The following is a 22,905-nucleotide window of genomic DNA, read 5'->3' on the forward strand; positions in this document are numbered from 1 at the left end:
GGAGATAGAAGACTGAGTACAACCCGTGCACCTGTTGTAAGACTGAGTATGGATGTTTGATTCAATCAGTTCTTTCAGGTTGTCAATTTTTCCAGCTACATTTTTAAAACTGCTAAGAATTTCCTGTAGAGAAGCTGCTGCAAGGATGCAAAGTGATTGCAAATCAGGCTCAGGATTAACTAACTGATCATTAGACATGGAGACAGAATCATAGTTAGAAGCAAGGTCCTTCTCAGGATTAATGGGGGAATTAACCCCTTGCTCTCCCACACAGCCAGGAGCATGATTGATGGGTGCGTTTGTTGTTCCATGCTCTTCCACGGGAGATATTGTGACACTATGGTCCACTGGGCAGTTTGAGTCTGTCTGAAGCAATGTGAAGCGGTTGGAGACGGGCACTGCAAATTCCAACCCAGCCGAATTGGAGATGGTAGAATTTCCTCCAACAAGGAAGTCGTCAATCTTCAATTGCTTGTTGGCAGGAGGAGAGCAAACTTCTTCTAAATCACGGGAGCGTTTGCTAGGAGCCATGCCGGCAGCTATTAGTTGTTAGCTGTAACTCCCACTACCAGGTCTCCACACTGCTTATCTCAGCCAGCAAACTGCAACACCACTGGCAATAAAACCGAGGGCCATAAAACAATAAAACGCTAATATAAACATTAAAAGATAAGGCTGAAAGCAATTACTTAAGTTTATCCCGGAGCTCAGCGTGACTCAGAAGTTCGCATAATATACCACAGCGACCACACATTCTATGATGAACTGAGAGTCAGAAAATTTGCATGACTCCCCTGTAAGACAAACAACAAACCAAGGACATGTCAGTATCTCTGGAGACTGTTGATTATATAATACTTTAGATGGTTAGTTAATTAGTTCATGTCTATAATTATTAGTATAAATAAATATACAGTTATAAGTGTAAGAGAATATATACACCTGGTTGGATGGGTGAATTGTATTTGGATATGTTTATGCATGATTATTAACAGTTAACAAATATATATATTTGTCATTCATATATATGCAATACATGGTGTGCAAGACATAATGGTGTACAATACATAATTTCTTTCTCATTCAGTTTTCCTGATCTTGCCGGTTGCCACACTGATACCATCTGATACCAGATGCCTCTGAAGATGCCAGCCATAGAAGAGGGTGAAACATTGGGAGCAAAAATGACCAGATTGCAGCCACCTTGAAAACCCGCTTCTTGTTTCTCAACTTGAAAGGAAAACAAATGAAAGAGTAGAGCTGCAGTAACTGAGGGGACAAGGCAGTGGTGGGATTCAAATAATTTAACAACTGGTTGTTTACAAGCACCATTTTAACAACCGGTTCTGCCGAAGTGGTGCAAACCGGCTGAATCCCACCACTGGGACTGTTCGGAGCTTCTGCCTACCTTGTTGATGCCGGGGAGCAGAGCGGTACACTTTTTGTACCCATGGGGCCTAGTGGGCAGACACCACTTAACCGTTGGCTCACAGGGTCAGTCAGTCAATAACATTTTGACTAGATTCAATCTGTTGACTTGGGATGGTCAAGGAAAATCCCACCTTTGATGCAGCCAGCTGGCAGATGTTAGGGCAATCCAGAATGGCGGAGTTTCCTTCTTTGGAGGTTTTTAAACAGAGACTGGGCAACTGCCAGGAGTGCTTTGATTGTGTGTTCCTGCATTGCAGGGGGTTGGACTGGATGGCATTGGGGTCTCTTCCAACTCTAAGATTCCATGATTCTACTGTCTCCCATGCACCCCTTCCTACCAATGTGAGATCATAATCAGATGTCCTGTTCTATGGGCCTCCGGGTTCTGCAGCTAGTGGGTGAGCAGCAGAGATGGGGGCATTTCAGTCAATGGTCTCTGGAATTCTCTCCCCAGAGAAGCTGGAGCCAGCTTTTGTGAGCCAGGCAAAAACATTTTTACCTTCGCATGCTTTCCCCACCCCCACCATTAGTTTTTGCTTTCCTGCTCGGTTGTTATTGGTGTAGGTGGTAGCTTCAGATTCTGGCTGTGGCGAGTTTTCCAGGCTGTGTGATTGAGGTCCGGTCATGGACGTAGGTAAGGGGGTTCTCGGGTTTGAACCCCCCATTCATGTCCGAAGCTCCGCCCCTCCGTTTGTGGGTTTTTAAAACATTTTAGTGCTTTTTTGGTTTTTGGCCTGCAGGGGGCGCATTGTTTGAGCTAGCAGCACCAAACATTCAGGGATTGTTTGGGGGACTCTCCTAATGGAACTACCTGGGTTTGGTGAGGTTTGGTTCAGGGGGTCCAAAGTTATGGACTCCCAAAGGGGGTAACCCATCCTCCATTGTTTCCAATGGGAGTTAATAGAAGATGGGGGCTATTTATTTATACTTTAAATTTCTATCCCGCCCCGTCCCCGAAGGGCTCTAGTCACTTCTCTCCAGGAAGAAGATGAGCTGGTTCTTCATGAAGAGGAGCTGATTCCAGCAGGCTACACCTTTAAGGGTCCATAACCTTGGACCCCCCAAACCAAACTTCACCAAACCTGGAATGTATTATCAGGAGAGTCGCTTATTGATACCACCCAGGTTTTGTGAAGTTTGGTCCAGGGGGTCCAAAGCTATGGACTCCCAAAGAGAGTGCCCCATCCTCCATTGTTTTCAATGGGAGCTAATAGAAGATGAAGGCTACATCTTTGAGGGTCCATAACTTTGGACATCCTGAACCAAACTTCACCAAACCTGGGATGTACTATCAGGAGAGTCGCTTATTGATACCACCCAGGTTTTGTGAAGTTTGGTCCAGGGAGTCCAACGCTATGGACTCCCAAAGGGGGTGCCCCCATCCCCCATTGTTTACAATGGGAGCTAATAGGAGATGGGGGCTACACCTTTGAGGGTCCATAACTTTGGACCCCCTGAACCAAACTTCACCAAAACTGGGTGGTATCATTAGGAGAGACTCCTAAAGATACCCTGAAAGTTTGGTGCTTCTAGCTTAACAATTGCACTCCTAGCAGCAGGTACCCCCCAAATTCCCTCAGAGTCTCCTTTTAAATCCACCCCCTTCGGCATGGATTTAAAGGGAGAATCTGAGGTCCTCAGTTTAGAAGAAGAAGAAGAGTTTGGATTTATATCCCCCCTTTCTTTCCTGTAGGAGACTCAAAGGGGCTTACAATCTCCTTGCCCTTCCCCCCTCACAACAAACACCCTGTGAGGTGGGTGGGGCTGAGAGAGCTCAGAAGAACTGTGACTAGCCCAAGGTCACCCAGCTGGCGTGTGATGGAGTGCACAGGCTAATCTGAATTCCCCAGATAAGCCTCCACAGCTCAAGTGGCAGCGCAGGGAATCAAACCTGGTTCCTCCAGATTAGAATGCACCTGCTCTTAACCACTACGCCACATTGAAAGTGATGCGGTTTCAGGGTGGGGGATAATCCACCCCAAAACAGCATCACTTTCAATGTTGTTTAACTAGGGACCCCAGATTCTCCCTTTAAGGTGGATTTAAAAGGAGAATTTGGGCTCTCTAGTTTAAACACCATTGAAAGTGATGCTGTTTGGGGGTGGATTCCAGCATCACAGCAGCTGCCCGGGGGATGGGGGGGCGCAAAACTCAGATTTTGCACCAGGCTCCATTTTCCCTCTATGTCTCTGCCCAGAGGGGAAGGGCAGGGCAGGGCAGGGCAGGGCAGGGCAGGGCAGGGCAGGGCAGGGCAGGGCAGGGCAGGGCAGGGCAGGGCAGGGCAGGGCAGGGCAGGGCAGGGCAGGGCAGGGCAGGGCAGGGCGGTGTAAGGAATTCCATAGAGCAGAAATAAAAGGCTTTTTGGGTTGAAAGACCGTTTATTCAGACATCTTAGAAAGCTCACGTACACGACGTGACAGGAATGAAGTCTCCCACCAGAACCACAGGTTATAAGCTTTTCCGGTCCATCTCCTCCTCCCGGTTTCCCCAGTCCCATTCTCATGGGAACGGCATTCTCATCTCTTTCTGTGAGATAAGGCCTCTACCATAGTAATAGCCGCCGCTTCTGGCCCATCGCCCGAGTCCTGGAATTCAGTCAAGGCCAAGCGGCTGTGCTGAGAATCAACACCATTGAAACCTTTACAGGCGGGGGAGTCTGCCATCCCCGACCTCGGAGAGCTGCTTTTATAAGCGCTAGGCCAGGGGCGGGGCTTGGGGAGGCGTGGCCATGCCCTAGGGGCGGGTGGGGGTGTGGCCCCACCACCGAACCCTCCCCCATAAAAAATCTATACCTACGTCCCTGGGTCTGGTGGTCTATTGGATTGCCCTTCGACAATATATTTCTGCTTCCATTTGGGGAATATTAAGTTCCATTCTTGTTTTGATGTTTGGTTTTCATCTAAGGCTTTCTAGATTTTATTTTGCTATTTTATTGCTTGTATGTTATAAATTACCTCAGATAAATTCTCAAAGAAGGCAGGAGATGAGTATGTTAACAGTGGGTGTTTCATACTGTTTTTATCCTTTGTTCTTTGACAGTACGATTCAGTGTTGTTGCATTATTTGTTGTATATATTATACTGAATTTTTACACTGTCTGTAAACTGACTTGAATCTCAATGAAAAAGGGGAATGAGAAATGAAGTAAAGTATATAAATATGATATAAACAGTTCCAGATGCCCAGAGCATAGTAGACATCATGCCTACAATGTGAGCACATGGTTGCTAGGTGATTGATTATTGCAAAAATAATTTTATAATGGGGAAAAAGCATGCTAAAGTTCTTTATTCAATCATAGGCCTGTTTCATAGAAAATGATTTTCCTTTTTTTCTTCTGTAAATTCTTCCACTTGCTGCACTAACCAACAGCTGATAACAGAGTTATTTAGGTCAGTTATTCTGTAGAACCATCTGAAATTCAACTGCAGAAATGATGCATTTCCAGAAGGTTGCCAGGGTAATGTTGGAAGTAAAGGGAGAGGGAAGGATAACTTGAATACATCTATTGTTAGGACATTTGATTTGCTGTAAGCTTAACAACAAGAGAAAATTAATTACTATTTCACTATTAAACTGATTTTACAATTATATGATTTCTCTGTGAAGCAAGGAGTCTTAACCTATATCTATATCTATATATATAAAGCTAACAGTGTTTTTGTTGATGATAGTATAACTCAGTAACTACTGGCCCAATTCCTCTGAAAATTCCCAGCCACTATAGTCAGCCAAGAGAGAGTGTTTTTAGATGTTCACATACCTGAAATTTCACACCTGGCCCAGGTAAAACACCTTTTTCCTGGCGCTCTGTGGTGAAGGACATGCAGCTGCCTGTGTGTAACTGTCACCCTTAGAATGTTCGTGCTGCTTAGAATGTTCACTCAGGTGGCCAGATGTGAGCAGTGGAAACAGTAACTCGAGTGGAAGTGAAACACACACACATACACACGAGGGAGAGGGAAGGGAGGGAGAGGGAGGGGTAGCATGCAAGGGAAGAGAGGGAGGGAGAGGAAAGGGACGGAGGGGGAGGCATGCAAGGGAAGAGAAGTGAGAGAGAAGTGCCACACCTGTGACAGTTGGAACCACAGTTCTGTTCCGCAACAGTGCCATCTGCTGGCCGTCAAAACAACACCCTCTGATACAAGGGAACCAACCATGCCTTCCTTGACAACCACTGCCTTATGGAGTGAAAGGAATGGGGCCCGCCATCTGGACATGACCCACTCCTAGCAGAGAAGGGGAAGGTGAGGGAGGGTCCAGGGGTTTGCTGGACCAAACACTCTGAAATTTGAACACAACATAGCTCATACCTCCCTTTGTGTTTTATGCTAGATAATTCGCCTGCAAGGGAAGGGAGTGAAAGGGACAGGACTAGCCACCTGCACATGGCCCACCCACCCTAGCAGAGGAAGGGGAATGTTAAGGAGGGAATGGCTGGGTTGCCATGCAAGGGAACGGGAGAGAGGGAGGGGAGCGAGGGGCCTCTTGCCCCTCCCCTGCAAGCATTGTGCAATGACACATGTTCGAACCGTTCACTTCCCCTTTTCTTTCTTTTCCACTTCACCAGACTCAGCCACAGCTGGGCCCGCTAGTTTTCTATAAAAGTATGCTAACATTACAGAAAATATAGGTTAAGACTCCTTGCTTCACAGAGAAATGTAACCACAGAGTTACGAATTAAAATAGATAAGCTCAAAGAAGCTCAAGCCGATACAGAATAAAATTAAGAGATTTTATTCAGCCAACTGCAGGCAAAGACAAGAAGTCAGGGGAGCCACCCCTAAAATGGCGGCGTGTTCTCACTTTTATAGTATTAATGACAAGCTACATCAAAATGGCAGCAAAGAGTACACCCCAAAATGCCCACATCATCAATCAATCATACAAAAGGTGGAGATTTTCCCTATTCCCACCGCCCTTTGGGGTTGTCCAGAATCCCCATTGGAAGATGTCAGCATTACACTTTTTGACGTTATGTGAACCAAGAACTCCTGTTTTCTCTTATCATTAATGTTTCTAGTTGTCATATTTCTCAGACAAAGAGCCTAAGCTTTCCCATAGGCCTTTCTATTATCTCAGAAAAGAGAGCAACTTTTTAAGGTATCTTTTGGGTACAGCAGGATCTCAAAAACAGTTTAGTTGGCACATTTTGCATAATTATGAACAAAGGGGCATTTTTGGAGTTATTATGCTAAGCTAGCAATAGAAAAGAATAGGTTTAAGGCCTGCATGTTTTCTTTGGTCAAGTCAGCTGCATTATGGTTGCCATCTCTCCATTATAGGAAAAATAATGGAGGGAAAGAGGAAATAATCTTTTTGTTAAATCCAAAACCCTTTTATCTGTCTCTTTCTGACTTTCTTCCACTTGCTCTGACTTTCTACTTCTTCTGTGCCTACAGAATCATGTTAAGTGTAAAGAAATCTTAGTTCTCGTAATAAAAGGTCTTACAAATGACAGTTGACAGCTAAAACAAGATAAAGTAAAAAGTTGTATAACAAGATCCTCTGAAGATGCCAGCCACAGATGCAGGCGAAACGTCAGGAGAGAATGTTGCTAGAACACGGCCATACAGCCCGGAAACCATACAGCACCCAATTGTATAACAAGAGCTTTCACTTAAAAGAAAAAATGTAAAAATACATTTTCTTCTCAAAAGGTCAAAATGACTACTAAACAGTACATGGGGGAAAGGCTGAAGGTTGCTAGAGTCAGCAAAGCCACTGTTTTAGAAAGATACATGTCAGGAACTAGAAAACAAAGAGCCTGATTACAAAAATAGATATAGGTCAAACAATGGGTACAGAGAGAGCTTAGCCTGAATACCCATGTACATTGTAACATCATGTTTGAATGTGTTAATGTTCCTTTCCTGTGATGTAATGAGAAAAACTGTTGTTTGCAACATTTTGAAATTCAATCAATCTATTGCATAAAATTCTATAAGAACCCCGGGTTTTTGGTTATTGGGGGCAGTTCTCTGGATGCAGCGGAAGCTCTTGTCAAATTCAATAAAATTATTTCTTTATTAATTCTACTCCCTTGTGGTAGCAATTTGATCTTTAAGAAAATTGGCTCAAAGGCATTGGTCACATGTATTATACTGAATTTTTACACTCTCTGTAAACTGACTTGAGTCTCAATGAAAAGGGGGAATGAGGAATGAAGTAAAGTATATAAATATGATATAAACAGTTCCAGATGCCTAGAGCATGCCTACAATGGGTCAAAGAGAGATGCAGGTACTCTTTATTTTAAGAGTAGGATTTCCTTACCCTGGCATCTTCTTCATATAGTTAGGGCAATGTATGCCCCATTCATTGCATTTCTATGTTGTTCAGAATGTGTGTGAGAGAGACATGGAGCACATGGAGACCGATGAATTAATGACCTCCTCAATGTCTTGTTATAGAATCATAGAGTTGGAAGAGTCCCCAAGGGCCCTCAAGTCCAACCCCCTGCAATGCAGGAACTCACCATCAAAGCTTATTTAGATCTTGCAGATACAAACTCTAAATCCTGTGGCCCTCCCTTCAAGGGGTTTTTTAAGCTGTTGGACACCATCTGCTGCTTTTTGTAAGTTTGTAAGTTGTACTAGAACGCTGTATTTTAACAGGGAATGGTTTTAACGTATATAGAGCTTATTTATTTATTTATTTATTTATTTATTTGAGTCATTAGATTAATTGTGCTCTACTTATATATTTATGTTGTGCATCGCCCTGAGCCCTCCGGGGGAGGGCGGTATAGAAGCTTAATTAACAACAACAACAACAACAGATTCTTTCTTAAAAATTAAGAAGCAAGCCAAAATGAGGCACCACCAAAATTTTACCAGCTAAACCATTGCTGGGCCAGGGCCTGCTTGCTTCTGGGCAGCAGCATCCCATATGGGGAAATTTCCTGCCAGTGACATGGCCAGCCCATCCCTGCCAGGCGCACAAGATTCTTAAAGGGGGGGGGGGGGGCAACTTGTTATTCAACAAAAATGCTCACATTTTCACTAAGTGGGCCTCCCTTCCGGGCAACTGGAAAGGAGCACATGTACTCGTGATATTAATAAAGGATCCAGAGGAGATCCAAGAAGCCACAAGTCAATCTGCCTCTCCGCTCAAAGGACATTGTCGCAACTGGAAAAAGTGTCCAGAAGGAAAATCAAATTGATCACCTCCCAAAGAGCCTTCAGAATTAAGACAACTGAAGCTTTAGCCAGCCAATGAGGACTGTGACAGAGGTTTGTGCGAGTTATACATAAGGAGAATAGTTTCTGAGAGTAGCCATCTTGGTCTGAAGCAGAACAGCTGGACCGAAGTCCAGTAGCACTTTGAAGACCAAAGAGATTTTCAGAGTATGTACTTTTGAGAGCCAGAAGTCTGAGAAAGTATCTGGGAAAGGGAGCTTTCACTCCCAAAACCCATTCTCTGAAAATCTCATTGGCTTATAAGTTGCTACTGGATTTGAATCTATTTATGCATAAGGAGGAATAATTAGATGGAGAGCCAGCATGGTGTAGTGGTTAAGAACAGGTGCACTCTAATCTGGATAACTTGGTTTGATTCCCCACTCTGCCATTTGAGCTGTGGAAGCTTATGTGGTGAACCAGATTAGCTTATGCACTCCAGCACATGCCAGCTGGGTGACCTTGGGCTAGTCACAGTTCTTCAGAGCTCTCTCAGCCCAACCTACCTCACAGAGTGTTTCTTGTGGGGGGGAGGGAAAGGAGATTGTAAGCCCCTTTGAGCCTCCTTGCAGGAGAGAAAGTGGGGGGGGGGATATATAAATCCAAACTCTTCTTCTTCTCCTCGAATAGCAGGACTGGCAGCCCTGTGTTGATTGGCAGTAGATTCCAGGCAGACACAAGCAAGTTCTTCTAGTGTCCAATAATTAACAGCTTATGGATTTCAGTGGACTTGAAAGTTCATGGAGGAGAGCTCTATCAGTGGCTAAGTGGTGTCTCCCTGGTCAAAGGCAGTAACTCTCTGGATCCTAGTGCCAGGAGGCAAAGACATGGGCAGGTTCAGAGCCACACTTGAAAGTTTTCCAACACTTCTGCTTGGTCATTCTGCAGATATAATTGCCAACCTCCAGGTAGCACCTGGAGATCTCCATGTGACAAAGACCCGTTCCCCTAGATAAATGATCACTTTTGGGGCTGGACTCCATGGCTAAGTTCTCTCACCAGGTTCCCACCCCAAATATCCAGCAATTTCCCAACATAGACCAGGAAACTTTGAACCAGACATTTAACCAGATGGACACTTGCTCAGATGGCTGTCCTTAAGTTTCGACTTATCTTTTGCCTTAGAATGGATTTTCAATGTTTTGAAAGCCTAAAATCCTCCTAAAAAGCCTAAAATTCTGAGGATAGTCTGAGCTCAAGTCAGTTCCAAACGTTCCCTGTAAGCGACCATCAGCCAAATTAAGACACTTTTAAAAATGTGCTCAGTGAAGGAAAAAAGAAACATAAAAGTCTTACGACTCTGGAGCCACAGAAGCTGAGATGGTTAGCAGAGTCAGGGTCCAAAGAAGCAGGGTAACCCCCATGATGAACTTCAGGGAGTGGCCGAGGTGAGAATCATCCAAGAGAACCGAGCAGCCAGCTCTGGAATCCTGGCTCAAGGACCTAAATAGCTTCTGGTGCACACCTGAGCTGCCAGGTGCCCGGACTTCAGCTCCCTGGTTCAACGACCGCCTATTTATTCTCCCCTGCAGCTCGGGCTGAGCAATCAGCACGTGTCGCCCTCTGCCTTTTCTCTCTGGGCCCGTTCAGGGAGCAGCTCAGTTCAGTTGAATCTCGTGTGATTGTGGAGTTCCAGGACTAGAACTTCAAACATGGAATTTGGCCTCACAAACAGCTGATTCGGATTTTGCAAACAGGCAGTCCCTTGCAACATCAGTTTGCTATGAAGTCGAGAATCCCGCTATGATCAAGATGGGCCAGTTCCTCCAGCCTTGCGGGCGGGCGGGGGCTGGGCAGAAGGTTGCTGTGGCCTCCCCTCCCCTCCTCTACCAGGCTCTCATGCCCTCCTCCCCACACATTTGCAGGCCCCCTCCTGCTTCCCTTGTTTGCTCCCAAGCCCCCTTGTTGCCACACTGCTCATCACTGCCTGCAGCCTGCGAGGCACCATTGGCCCTTTCCCCATCAACATTTATCGTTTTGACCCCAAAACGTTTTCTTTGTGGCCTCAAGTGTTTTACATGAATCCCCTTTTAAAACGATTCTCCAGTTGAAACATTTTGAAAACGCCTTCAATTGCTGTGCAATCTATTAACGTGGTTTTAAAATTTATTTATTTATTTTACACTTCTCAATAATGCATACATAAAAGGATAAAGAAAAAATCCCCCCCGTAATAATACTAAATGAAAAGGGGGGAAAACACCTACACAAATACCTACACAAATATATGGTGACTTCCAGCTCCCTCACTAAGGATCAAAGCATAATTCTAACTCCGTACTTATAATTAATATCTACATTTTTAAAATTTTAGTCCTTTTTAAGTTGTCTTAATCCAATACGCTGTTTTCATTTAAGTCTCAAATCCTGCCATTGTTTCTCTGTTTGTGTATGTTTTCAATAAGTCGTCCGCAAAGGACTTTCTGAAAATTGTCTGTATCCTTGCCTCTTATTGTTGTGCGATCTGTTGACTATGTTTTCCACTCTTCTCTGCTTCCTTGAACTTCCCCTCAGCGTCATATTCTGAGCTCTCCTTGATAAATTCTGGCCTCACACACAAGGCTAATCACACTTTGGATTTGGTCTTTGGGTCAGGAGTTGATATGGTCATATCCTCTTTGGTATCAAAACTCCCCTGCATAGACAATGAAGCATTTGAAAGTTCAAAGGTTTTATTGCTGATGGCAGGTGAAAGGCAGAAGCCTGTTCTGAGTTAAACCCTCAGAACAGTTTGATAATATGCAACAGTGTTCCCGCCCCCACCAACATGTGAAATAAAAGATTCACTGAAACAGTTCTTCCACCCCAAGGTCAGAGATAACGCAGCTGCAGGAGAGAAACGTAGCATAATAGCAGATAGAACTTGGCACTGCAAAGCATCCCAGTAACAACCCATCCCCCCGACACGCATCCTGACATTCCGCCTCCCTTAAGGCCTCCTCCCCCCGGTTTACTTAGGCATGCGCGATGGAACGCCTTGATGAGCTTTGGAGTGCTGACATCTTCAGTGTAAACCCACTCATCATGCCCAGGTGTGAATCCTTTCCAAGAGACTAAGTACTACAAGCATTTGCAGAAAAAGCGAGAGTCCAGAACTTCCTGGATTTCAAAGTGTTGTTCTCCATCAACCATCAGAGGAGGAGGAGCAGACGATGGATGCCACACGTCGGGAGCTGGAGACTTTTTGAGGAGGCTGCAATGAAACACAGGGTGTATTTTACACAATGCTTTAGGTAGTTCAAGCTGAACAGTCACTTAATTGATCACTCGAGTTACTTTAAACGGCACAATGTACTTATGGCCTAATTTAGTGTACTTATTAATGTCTCTCAAGTTCTTAGTAGAAAGGTACACTGAGTCACCCACAGCACTGTGAAGTTGAAATGAGAAAAGAAATCTGCCCATCGTAATTGTTTGGAGGAAAGCCAACTGGGGTACTTAGAGCTGCAAGATTTTTATGATCAGTCCAAACCTCAAAAGGATGAGTTGCCCCCTCCAACCAATGTTGCCAAGTAGTTAAGGCACATTTAATGGCCCCTGTTTCTTTATCACCGACTGTCCAATTTAATTCCGATCCAGACTTTTTCTAGACAGGTAAGCGCAGGGAGTAACTGGCCTTTTGGGTCCCTTTGCAATAATGCAACTCTTAGAGCTTTGTCTGAAGCAACACACACCACAAAAGGCAAGGTAGGATCAGCATGTCGAAGTACTGGCTCAGTAGTAAAAGCAGTTTTTAATTACTCGAAAGCCTGTTGGCACAGATCCATCTTGTAGAATCTTGATTCGTAGTTGCGCCTCTCTTGATCCCGACTGTCGCATTCTCTACCATCTTCGGCCCTGGTTCTCAAACTGACACCCTGGTCTGAATCATCTGAGTCCAAGGCTGTGGTCCCCTGGGCCCCAAAATAATCCTGGGCCAAAGGGTTGACTGTAGGGATCTATTTGTTTCCCCTCCGAGTGATGTAGCGATCAAAAACCCCTTCTGATCCCAGCACCTGGGTTTGAACATGCTCTGGTGAGGGATCACGGATCCTGGTTAAGTTGTCCGCTTTAGGATCGACACATTTGTAATCCACATGAATTTTGTAATTCTTGGGAAGACTGGTTTCACAGACTTCCCTCACCTTGGACTGGGGGGTCCGATACTCAATAATCCACAGTTTGACTCTCCAAAATATGGATTTGATTCAGTCCACTGGGGCGTCTTCATGACGTCTTCCAAGCTTGCTTTCCCATAAAGGGGTTTTTGAAGTGGCTGTGGAGAGCTCTCAGGAATCCAGGAAAGGTGTGGAGTTCACCCGCTTGTTGTTGGAGCAGTTCCACATACCAATCAGCTGCCACTCCCTCCAGCAGTGCTCCAACATCATGGACTCGCTCTGTTTCACTTCAGTACTGTTGGCCATAATCTTGCATATGGGCATCCACCTGAGAAGGAAATATGGTAGGAGTTGTGGTGATCCGTTGAAGCGTACTGTCATCCGCATCCTCGCATGCGTTGGAGGGGGCATTGGCACAGGTACAATCTGGATCTGCAGCATAGGAGCCGCTGCTGGTGGCTGTCCCTGAGTGCCGGTGCCCAGTGGGATGGTCCCAGTAGGCGCCACGCACCCCTCCCCCCGTTGATCATCTGGGTCAGCCTTACTTCTGCAGACTGGGCTCTCATGTGCAAAAGTTCCATTTCGCACTGCATTTGTAGGAACCTTTCCTCGTACTCGAGCTTCTCCCGTTCCCAGGGATTCGCTGCCCCAGTATCGGTGCTGGATTCCTTGTCAGACTTTGTTGGATTCTTTCACTTTATCCGAAGTCTCTGCTGCCACCATGCCCGCTGTCAGGCCGTTGAGTCCTGTGTCTTTCTTTCTGGGTGTCTTATTGCTGGAGGCACTCATCCCCGATTCGGACCCGATCCTCCCAATACAACCTGGTGTTGCAGGGGTCTCCCAGTTGATATCCACCGTCCCCGCCAGATTGTTCCCAGGGTCGCTTGGAGCGAGCCCCTCCACAAGGTCTGTCAAAGACGAAGATTTATAATCCACGGGATTGCCGCCATAGTCCCAGCACCATTCATCGGGACCATCTTCTCCTGGATCTGACCACAGTATCGATTTGTAATCCACCGGCCTTTGACTTGCCGCTTGACTGCCCCAGGGCAACAAGTGCGCAGATGAGACCCCACCAAAACCAAACATGGTACGGCGCAGTACTGTCTGCTCAACCAGAGGAGCTGCCAAAGCTATCCCAGACTTCAAAGCTTCATCCTCCAACACAGCCAGAAGTGTTGAAAGCTTCTGTTCCATCTCAGGGTTAGGGACCTTGGGCAGAGGACCCCCAATTAGTCCTTGCTAGTATCACTGATAAGACGTGCGCAACCTCAGCTGGAGAAGGAAGCATGAGATTGGTAACGTTTTAGAGAACAGGCTTGATGTCAGAACTCCCCTGCATAGACAATGAAGCATTTGAAAGTTCAAAGATTTTATTGCTGATGGCAGGTGAAAGGCAGAAGCCTGCTCTGAGGCATCAGTTCAGAACAGTTTGATAATATGCAACAGTGTCGTCCCCCCCCCACCAACATGTGAAACAAAACAGAACAAGATTCACCTGAAACGGTTCTTCCATCCCAAGGTTAGGAATTCACCTGCAGGAGAGAAACGTAGCAAAACAGCAGACAGAGCCTGGCACTGCAAACCATCCCAGTTACAACCCACTGCCTCTGACACGCATCCTGCCATGAGGACAGAGTGCCATGGTCCAACCGTTGTGCCCTGGAAGTCTGGGAGGACTTACCGTGCCAACCCTGTCTAGGTGACGGGCTGATTTATGCCCTCCCACAGAGACTTAAGGATTCTTGGATTCCTCAATGCTCTGTCAGATCCTGAACCCACTGGCACCCTCGATGAGCAGGTGGAGGACTGGAACTCCAGGGTCTCTGATGCCATCGAGGTGATTGCTCCCTGGAGTCCTCTTCAGCCTCGTTCTCAGCTGGCTCCTTGGTATACTGAGGAGCTTCGCCAAATGAAACAGGATGAGACTGTGTGTACATCTTATAGGACATTTATGAAGGCTGTGAAGCTTTTATGGACTTTTTTGTGGATAAAGTCACCTCACTCCACTATGACCTTCCTGCCATTTTTGCTACAATTAGCAAACTGGAGGCTCTGTTGCTGTCTTCTGGCCCTTTTTTGGACCGGTTTTCCCTGCTCACTGAGGCTGATGTTGGCCCTGGCTGCTGTCAGACCTACTACCTGTCTTCTGGATTTGTGCCCCTCCTGGCTAATTAGAGCATACCAGGAGGAGCTATGATCCCACCTGTTGAGCTTAATAAATCACTCCTTTGAGCAAGGAGTATTCCCAGATGGGTTGAAGGATGCAGTGGTCCACCCACTCTTGAAAAAAACATCATTAGACCCTTGTGATCTGACCAATTACTGCTCCGTTTTGAATCTTTCGTTTCTGGGGAAGGTAATTGAGAGAGTGGCGTTGGAGCAGCTTCAGGACTTCCTGGAGGACACATCAGCTCTCAATCCCTTCCAGTCTGACTTCCATGCTGGGATGGAGACTGTCCTTGTCACCATTACAGACACACTCTGCATGCAGCTTGACCAAAGCGGATCGGCTCTGCTGGTATTATTAGACCTTACTGGCATTTGATGTGGTCGGTCATGACCTTTGGGTCCACCGCCTGACCGCCTCTGGGGTGCGGGGTGCTGTCCTTCAATGTCCTTCAGAGTCCTTTCTTCTGGGGTTCAGGTGCTGTCCTTCAGGGGGTGGAGTCAGCAAGTGTGGCAAGGGGAACAACCCTCCCAGTGATGTCTAATTCATTGCAGGAGGCTGGGTCACCGGGGTGTGTGATTGAGGGTTTCCAGCTGCCAGTGCTAGAAGGGGTCTCCTTAAAGTTGATCTCCTCGGCCCGCAACCTGGGGGTCAGCCTCTCTTTCTATGGAGGCCCAGCTGGCTTGTGTGACCCAGGTTGCTTTCTTCCACCGCCGGCAGGCTTGGCGGTTGGCCCCTTACCTTTCCCAGGCTGACCTCGCCACGGTGATCCACACTATGGTCACCTTCAGGTTAGACCATTGTAACTCGCATTACGCAGGCCTGCCCTTGCGGATGATCTAGAAGTTGAAACTGGTCCAACATGTGGCGGCACGGCTGCTTGCGGATGGTTCTGTCAGGGATCACATCTCTCCTGTTCTGAGCTGCCTGTATTGGCTACCAGTAGAGTTCCAGATCACTTTCAAGGTGTTGGTACTAACCTTTAAGGTCCTTTGCAGCCTGGGACTCTTATACCTACGAGACCATCTTACCCCATATACCCCTACTCGGCCTCTGCATTCTGCAGAGGCGAATTTACTGGTGGTCCCTGGCGCCTCAGTGAAGTGACTGGCCTCCACACGGGCCAGGACCTTTGGGGGAGCTGGTCACTGATTGTCTACTCCCCTGCTTCCCCGACTGCAATATCCTCTTATACCATCAGCCAATGGTTATATCTATGTCGGTCCCTCCTGGCAGGAAGCATAGGGGCTCTTAGGCGCCACCTATAACTGGGTTTTTAAAAATCTGGATTAGATTTTAATGTATTTATTTAGCTATGTATTGATTTTATTGTATTATCTTTGTTTTTGTTGTAAACTGCCCAGAGCCCTTCTGGGATGGGGCAGTAATACTAAATTTAATAAATAATAATAATTAATTGACTCAGGTATTTGGCCTCCCTAGCTGTGTTAAAGGGAATTCCTAAAAATGGGGGAGAGAAGGACTTGTTTGCTGCACTGCTGGGATACTGGAATTCCTGATCAATTAATCTTTGCTTTAAGGAGCGAAAGATTTCACGAGCGAAACACATGCGAACAGAAAAAAGGAAAACAGGTTCATTCATCATTATTGCGACTCGTTATAAATATGTTGTGTGGAATCCACCACCCCATAGACTAATCAGAAGCAGAAACATCCCTAGGAAAAAAACAACTATTGTACAATTAGTTATTCACATAGAATTTCAATGTGCATCATTCATTTGTTTTAACATATCTAACAGGTTAGGGCAGGGCCCCCTCATATTTTTCAGTCTGGGGAAACATTTGGGATTCTAGCACAACATGATACAGCAGCAACAAAATGGCTGCCACTGGAGGTGGAGTTAGTCACAAAATGACTGTCACAACTTACCTTCAGTCACATAATGCAGATCCTTGTGCCATGGCAGCAGCTGCTACTAAAACCACATTTAAAAGAAGCTGCCCAGCCATTTAAGTCTCCAGTAGTCAATCAGAAACCTTATTAGGTAAAAGCTGTACCTGCCAGCACTTCCTAAAAACAGTTGATGGTTACCAAAAGAAGGTGCTGGCAGGTAGCAAGACACCGACGTACATCATGCTGACGACCCTTGGGTTGGGTGTTAAAACCTGAGTGAACTATACACCAGACAGTATCTCAGCTAGTTCATGATACAGGGAGGGTTGCCAGCATGGGGTTGGAAATACCTGGAGATTTTGGGGGTACAGCTTGAAGAGTGTGAGTTTGCGGGAGGGGAGGAACTTCCATGAGGTATAATGCCATAGAGTCCACCTTCCAAAGCAGACATTTTCCCCTGGAGAATCGGTCTCAGCTGCCTGGAGAACAGTTGTAATCTCAGGATATCTTCAGCCTGGAGATTGGCAACCCTAGATAAAGCACTTCTTGGATCAACCCCTCCCAATAAGATTTTGAGAGTCTTCTACTCACAGAACAGTTTTCTTTACCAGCCAACACAGGTTCCAATTTCAAGAAAAAATGGAAAATGTACCCTTCATATTATTTTTAAGTGCAAGAATAATGATGATTTTTTAAAAAACACATATGGCTAATATGTAATATATAGATTACAAATTTAATTTAGGTTTTAGTACAAGTAAATTGTATCAGGAAAGGGTGAAAAAAGGAAAAAAGTGAATAGATAATTATCATTAATAGCAAGATTTTGGAAATGTACTGTTGTCACTATTTTCAGACTCATGTCTCTATTATCAGACTCGTGTTTCATTAGAATTTATGTATGTTAAAAAGCTGTACAATCTGTTGAATATTTTATGGTTTTGTAGAACACTATTTGTAAAACTAAGCTGGCTCTCTCCTTGCTCAGAACTGTAACCAAGACAGGATCCATTTTTCTGTTCTTTCTGTCTTGCAGCCCATCTGGAAGGAGCGGGGCAGAAGGGCTTGGAAGAGCCGTGAGGCCTTGAGCCAAGGCGTTTGCCCTCTCTGGGACACCTACCCCAGCAGAGAAGGAAGACACACCCCACGCCCTGCTCTGCAACATCAAAACACACTGGGCCATAGTGGAGGTGAGCTGGCATCCCAATCAGGGTTTAGGGCCAGGGCCACAGCTCTTTGGAGTCCTTTCCAGCAGCACTGGGGGCATTTCTACTCCCCCCACCCTCAGAAAGCCCTCTTGAATGCGGCAAGGCAGCACCACAGTGGTGCTGCGTTCCGTTGCCAAAGGCTTTGGATGGGGCTGCCCATTTCTTTGTTGTTGTAACTAATCTATATATATAAAAAGCTAACAGTGTTTTTGTTGATGACAGTATACCTCAGTAACTGCTGGGCCAATTCCTCTGAAAATTCCCAGCCACCATAGTCAGCCAGGCGAGAGTGCTTTTAGATGTTCACATACCTGAAATTTCACACCTGGCCCAGGTAAACCGCCTTTTTCCTGGCGCTCCCTGGTGAAGAACATGCAGCTGCCTGTGTGTAACTGTCACCCTTAGAATGTTCGTGCTGCTTAGAATGTTCACTCAGACGGCCAGAGATGAGCAGTGAAAAAAGCACATAGGCAGTAACTCGAGTGGAAGTGAAACACACACACATACACACGAGGGAGAGGGAGAGGGAAGGGAGGGAGGGAGGGAGGGGGAGGGGTGGCATGCAAGGGAAGAGAGGGAGGGAGAGGAAAGGGACGGAGGGGGAGGCATGCAAGGGAAGAGAAGTGAGAGAGGGGAGACAGTGAGGGGTGGCATGCAAGGGAGGGGAGGCAGGGGGCCCAGCACCTTTCCATTCTCCCCCCCCAAGGAATGTGGGCACACACATCAATGACATCGCACAGTATCAGGCTGCGTGTTTGCATGAGCACGTACTGCTGCCCTCTGCAATTGATTTGCTGCTACTGTTCCTTTCCCATTTCACCACAATAAGCCACAGCAACGCGTGGCTGGGCCCCGCTAGTCTATATATACAAAAAGCTAACAGTGTTTTTGTTGATGACAATATACCTCAGCAACTGCTGGGCCAATTCCTCTGAAAATCCCCAGCCACTAAAGTCAGCCAGACGAGAGTGTTTTTAGATGTTCACATACCTGAAATTTCACACCTGGCCCAGGTAAAATGCCTTTTTCCTGGCGCTCCATGGTGAAGGGCATGCAGCTGCCTGTGTGTAACTGTCACCCTTAGAATGTTCATGCTGCTTAGAATGTTCACTCAGGTGGCCAGATAGGAGCAGTGGAAATAGTACATAGGCAGTAACTCGAGTGGAAGTGAAACACATACACACATATACACACGAGGGAGAGAGAGGGAGGGGTGGCATGCAAGGGAAGAGAGAGAAGGAGAGGAAAGGGACGGAGGGGGAGGCATGCAAGGGAAGAGAAGTGAGAGAGGGGAGACAGTGAAGGGTGGCATGTAAGGGAGGGGAGGCAGGGGGCCCAGCATCTTGATATGACCCACCCACCCTACCGGAGGGAAAGGGAAAGGAGGGAGGGGAGGGGTGGCATGCAAGGGAAGAGAAGTGAGGGAGGGAAGAGAGTGAGGGGTGACATGCAAGGGACGAGAGGGAGAGGCCAGGCACCCTAGATTCCCTGAAAACTGCGGTTACAGTTAAGAAAACCAGGCACGCATTACTCAGGAGTAAGCTCGGTTAATTTAAAAATACATCCTTTTGTTTGTCCTTAATATCCCACCTTTCACCTTCAGTGAAAGATTCCAGCTTCTAATATAATGAGACAGAGAAAAGTCACTCCTTGTTCACTCTCTCCACACCTACACAATTTTATAGACATCTCTCATGTCTCCCTTGACTTGCCTTTTTTCTAAACTAAAGAACCCAGGGAACTCTTTTTGGTTCACCTTTTTTGGGCTTCTATACTTCCAGTTAAGAGCCTCCCTTCGAGCCAGTTTGGCCAATCAGTCTTCAGAAGATCAGCCGTTACTTGGCCAGTGCACAAAATATTCCAGGCTGCTGTGATGGCCAGCAATGTTTTGGTGGTCCAAACCAAGCCGCTGCAGAGATTGCCACTCTGTTTGAGGACAGGGGCCACAAGCAAACTGGGACAAAGTAGGCATTTTTGTCCTCATGGCCCTTTGGAATGGAGTTTGAGTGGTGGGTTATTGACCCACAGGCTATGTTTCTCTCCTGTTGACTTGTCCTCCTTGGCAAGAGCCAAGTTTACTTTTGATTTGTTCTGGACCTTCTCCAGGGACATGCAAGGCCACAAGAAAGCTGGCAACCTTGACAAAACATTGATAAATATGAAATGTGGCTATAATGGCTACATAATGCCATATAGCCAAGTCTCCACAATGGCCATCTTCTTCAGGGGAGCTGTGCTCTGGAGGTTGGCTGTGGTTCCAGAAGATTCCCAGACCCCACCTGGAGGCAGACAACCCTCCCTCATACTCATTTCTCACTGACACATAGGTTGTTTTCCCTGACTAGGATGTGGTTCTACAAAATCATGACATGTTTGTCAGAATGTCCTAGTATGGATTGGGGGGGGGGATGCTCAGGGTGAGGGATGCTTCTCTCCCTTTCCGGCCATTTGGTCGGGGCCGGGTGTAGCTCAATTTCCTTATCTGTGTGAAAAGCTTTTCTGTCTTGAAGTTTCGCTTTGATCTGGTGGGAACAGGATTGGCACCTTAGCCAGGGGCGGGGGGGGGGGGGCAAGGGAACCTAAGCCCAAGCTTTGCTTGCGATCTCCAGAATCCATCACTGTTCCAGATCTTTAGTATTCCTAATACAGTTAAATTTCTATAGTTTCTTTATTTTGGACTAAAGTTTGACATTTTGAGGATTCTCCATTCCTGCTCTGGGCCTCATGACTACAACGGATGGGACCTCAGGCAAGCAGATCGTAGACCCCGAGCAAAAAGGGCTGGGGAACAACAGAGATTCAGGGAATACCGGGAAATCCAGCAGATCCCCATGGGGGAGAAGCTGGGGACCAAGACACAACTGGTGCGGGCAGATCTCCCCTCAACAGCAGCAGATTACCTTGGAGAGGCAACCGACCGCTCATGGACCCGCTACCCCTCACGACCCAGCAACCCATATGGCTCACCCTATCATTTGCCGGCACCCACTGATGAGCCGGGCCGAGGCTGGCATCAGCTGCTGGGCCGCTGGGAGTTGGCCTGGTTCACGTGAGACCCCATCAAGGAGGAGGACATAGACTGGGTTGAGTATGGACGAGCCTCGCGGCAAGCCACAGAAAAGTGGCGGGTGAAGCGTGAGGAGTTGCACCAGAGGGTCGACCACCTTTCCCGGGACATGGACTTGTTGTGCGTCAGGGAGAGGGAGAAGTCGGCTGAAGACCTGGAACTGCGAAGGGAAGTGGAGCGACTGCGGATGCAGCAGCGGGGCCAGCCAGCACCAGCAGACCTGCCGGGGGGAGACCCAGATAACCAGGGGAAGCTGGGGGACCTCCAGCCTGGGCCACCGCCCCCTGGACCCCTGTTGCCACCTGGAGATCTGAGATGCCACCGGAAACTGAAAGCCCATTTCGACAGCAAGAGCAGCACCCTCCCCTACTTTCTGGTACAGGTCGAGGCACACATGCAACAGTATGGTGAAGATTATTTGGACGAGCTCAAACAAGTCCAAAAGGCGGGAGCCCTCTTGGAAGGGGAAGCACCCGCCTGGTTCAGAGGGCTATATGAAGGATGCAGGCCTGAACTGTTGGCTTTCCCCCACTTCATGACGGCGTTGCAGCAGCGTTTTGAGGATCCATTTTAGGAGAAGGCTAAGCATAAGATGCAGAAACTGTGACAGGGCTCGCACTTGGTGGCCAACTTCACCTCCAAGTCCCACCAGTTGGCCTGAGCTGGTGCTCATTCATTTCTACAAGGAGACCCTGGACCCTGAGCTTGCTCAAAGGGGGACGATGGGCAGCGACTTGGGTGCACCCCACCCTGCAAAGGCATTGCCAGCACCGAGGAATCCCCGTATGTGCGGCACAGGCGACTGAGGCTCAGCTTGTACTGCAGCAGAGAGAACCATCTGGCCACTGCATGCTCAGGACCCCTGAAGGGCTTTGGGGCAAGGTGGGGGGGACAGCCCCAGGTGAAGAATGGGAAGACCAAGAAGGGGGCTGGGTTGCTTTTGGAAGGCACCAGCTCAGAGGAGGCAGCGGACTCCGAGTCCAGTGTGGAGACGTCAGAAAATGACAACGACTTGGGGGGAGCACCGGAGGCCAGGTCCCCACAAAGGGCACACCTCAATGCGGGAGTGAATCCCATCGCTGTCTCCTTGCCCCCCTTATGCTTGTCAACCAGGTCTGTGGAACTAAGTTGCTCTCGCACGCGCTGTGAACCTGGACTGCACCCACTGCTTGATGCCCCCCTCGCTGCTGGCTCAGCTGGGCCTGAGTCCCCCTCCACTGCCCCATCGAGTTTGAGCAAATGGACAGAAGAGTGATGGGGGGCGCCCACTACCCATAAAACCGAGCCGGTGGGGGGTCGCTGTGGGAAGTAGTGGGAGAAGCAGAGTTTTGTTATTGTGCCCATGGCGAAATATGGTGTGCTGCTGGGGATGCCGTGGCTGAGAGACCACGACCCACTGATCAGTTGGCGGGGCACCATCCAGTTTCAGGGGGACCTTGCAGCAGCCATCTCCAACCCAGCTTCTCCGAGGGGGCTGGCCTGCTGTGGGCAGGAGTGGAGGCAGTGGAAGGAATGGCCCCGATCCCCAGGTGTATTGGAACATGTCCAGGGTCTTTCAGAGGGCAAGTGTGATAAGCTGCCTCCCCCACTGGCGCACCTGGCTGCACAGCTCCCCAGGAGCCTGACCCAAGCCCAGGCCTTGCAGGAGTTTTTTGACAAGAACCTTTGCGGGGGGTTTAACCAACCCTGCACCAGTGAGTTCGCGGCCCCGGTGCTGTTTGTGGAGGCTTATGTGAAAGGGTGCCCAGTCACAGCAAGCCTTCATTGGCATAGACAACAGTACAACAATAATAAAAACGGATTAAAAAACATATACAGTACGAGAAATAAATGTTAAGTTGAAGGAAATCTACTGGCATTTAGTAATTTCCAGGAGAAAGTCTGCCACTATCAT

This window comes from Sphaerodactylus townsendi, linkage group LG07, assembly GCF_021028975.2.
Source record: "Sphaerodactylus townsendi isolate TG3544 linkage group LG07, MPM_Stown_v2.3, whole genome shotgun sequence".
Taxonomy (NCBI): Eukaryota; Metazoa; Chordata; class Lepidosauria; order Squamata; family Sphaerodactylidae; genus Sphaerodactylus; species Sphaerodactylus townsendi.